This window comes from Condylura cristata, unplaced genomic scaffold (assembly GCF_000260355.1).
Source record: "Condylura cristata isolate star-nosed mole 26May11 unplaced genomic scaffold, ConCri1.0 scaffold00018, whole genome shotgun sequence".
Taxonomy (NCBI): domain Eukaryota; kingdom Metazoa; phylum Chordata; class Mammalia; order Eulipotyphla; family Talpidae; genus Condylura; species Condylura cristata.
In genome coordinates, this window is record NW_004567119.1 from 19,109,906 (window position 1) to 19,112,488 (window position 2,583).

A 2,583-nucleotide genomic window follows, 5' to 3' on the forward strand; every position below is an offset into this window, starting at 1 on the left:
GGGGATCGAACTCATGCGGAAGTGGTTTCAGCTTCTTAGTGCTGTGCTTTAACCCGCTGCGCCACCAGGGAGAGCCTGGGGACACTCATTTTTATTTTGGATTTTCATACTTATTTTGATGCAGTGTTTACTAGTTCTATTTGGATAGTGGCTCCATGCACCAGGGAGGACAGTTACTACCTCAGTTTTAGAGACGAGGCCTCTAAGATTCAAACGTGGCTCTGAATGTGCTGGTAGTACATAATAATCACACCGAAATGTGAAGAGACTTAAGGCAACAGCCACTTGTTGCTTCCTGATTTATGCTTCTGCCCTTTCTGGGCTCCCCTGGCATCTCCCTCAGCTGGGAGGTGTTGCCCATTGGTGGGTTAATGGGTGCCTGGGCCTGCGTGTGCCATCACCAGCAAGCACGCAGGCATGTTTACATGTCAGCAAGAGATGTGTCCAAGAGAGTCAGCCTCTTGACGCCTCGCTCTGAGTTGGCACAGTCACTCTCTTTGTTCTTTTGCTCAAAGTAGATCACAAAACTAGTCCAGACCGAAGAGAAGGGGAACAGATTCTATCTCTTGTTGGAGTTGCGGCAAACGTATGCAGCCAGGTGGTTGACTCCAGAGAAGAGAGAAGAATCGAAAAGTCTGCCATGATTGTGGGCCAGGAAGGCTGTCCTACACTGACCTCCCCAAGCACTTACTCTCCTGACACCCCGTGGTTAGCTGCATGGTGAGTTATGCAGCAATCACCAAGTGGGTGTGGACACCCTGTCCACTTAGGGACACACTGAAAACCCTTCCTCTTCTTCCTTCTTCCTCTCTGCCCTCATCTTCCCCTTATTGGCTAGCAGTTTTTTTCTTAGTCACTGCTTTGCTATTTCTAAGAATAATGGAGTTGCAGGGAGAACAGTGGCTTTGGATGGCTGATCTGCTTACACGATTCTCAGGTTTCCAGCTTCTCGACATGAGTTTTTCAACAGCCCTTCATCAACCTACAGTTTAAGCAGAATGTTTCTGTAATATATTCAGAGCATGTGGGGTTGGAATGGGTTTAGGACACGCAACGGAAGGAGGAAAAGACAATTCTGAAGTGCTGGTACAGAGAAGTTGAGAGTAAATGAACTAAGCATGTTTTCTATTCTGAAAGAGTGGGGCAGGGAGTGTGAACCGGGTTTCAGTCCACAAGCTACCTGCTGCATGTTCTTGGGCAAGTCCTCTGAAATTTGGTTTCTCCATGCGCGAAAGAGGAAGATATGTATGTACCTCCACAGTTGTAGGGAGTGAATTCAGCACAAAATATGTAACACCCTGGGCGTAGATGAGATGTTTCAAAGTCCTTAGTTTCTTTTTTTCTCAGGCTGTTGCATTGCCTTCATTGTAACCTCCAACCCCTTTTCATCTTAATTGCTCTATTAGGTGTTGGAGAAAAATTTAGAAAAGGGAGGTCCTGTGGACATCTCCGGGTGATAAAGATGCCGTGTGTTCATGGTTGGGGAGCAGTATACCTCTCCGGAAGCTGTACAGGTAAATCTTCCAGCACCTACAGGGTAGGGGAAACTGAGGCCTCCAGTGAAGAAATGATGTGGTGACACCACTTGAGGCGTTACTTCCACTCTATGATTCTGGTTGGCCGGTTCCAGACCCTCCCATGCTTTCCCTCAGTAGTTAGTGACCTCTGACCCTGGAGGTTCTGAGACCTACTGTCAATCAAGTCTTGGTTTCCCTAACAGGAATGAGAAGAAGATGTGGAAAAAGGGAGAAAGAGAGAGAGCCTGAGATGGGAAAGAGGGAAAACCAAGAATCCCAAAAGGAATGAGCTGGCATTGGCGCCATGAGACAAATTGTGCTCTATGCAGCACTTTCAGACACATTGTTTGAGCTTCTCAGCAATCCAAGAGAAAGGCATTATTAACTGTATTTCTAATTTATTTATAAAACTTTATTCTTAAATATAAAAACAGGCTGCAAGAAACCTCATTCTAGCTCTTGGTTGCAACCGAGATTATGGCAGCGGTTCCAGATGCTTGAACAGGAATGGAATTAAGAGTCCTCATTGTCTGAGATACCACCTCACCCCAGTGAGAATGGCACATCTTCAAACAACTAGCAACAACAAATGTTGGCGAGGATGTGGAGAAAAAGGAACTCTCCTGCTCTGCTGGTGGGAATGCAAACTAGTACAACCACTATGGAAAACTGTTTGGAGGTTCCTCAAACTGCTAAACATGGAGCTTCCCTATGACCCAGCAATCCCACTCCTAGGTATCTACCCAAAAGACACAAAAACACTGATTGAAAAAGATACCTGTACCCCCATGTTTATTGCTGCTCTATTTACAACTGAAAAAACATGGAAGCAGCCCAAATGCCCAAAAGTAGATGACTGGATTAAAAAGATGTGGTACATATATATAATGGAATATTACTCAGCAACCAAAAAAGAGAAACACATGTCTTTTGCAGCAACTTGGATGGAGCTGGAAAAGATCATGCTTAGTGAGATAAGCCAGAAAGAGAAAGAAAAATACCAGATGGTTTCACTCATAGCAAGAGTATAATGGACCAGGAGAGAAAATAACAAAAATAATGAACA

At 45.0% G+C, this 2,583-nt stretch overlaps 1 long non-coding RNA gene across 1 annotated transcript; it reads left to right on the forward strand.

Annotated features, from left to right (window-relative positions):
* Positions 1-626: 626 nt before the first annotated feature.
* On the forward strand, positions 627-2,084 carry LOC105853817. Its single transcript, XR_001145586.1, has 3 exons — positions 627-720; positions 1,407-1,514; positions 1,952-2,084. It is a non-coding gene; the product is annotated as an uncharacterized LOC105853817 (long non-coding RNA).
* Positions 2,085-2,583: the final 499 nt, after the last annotated feature.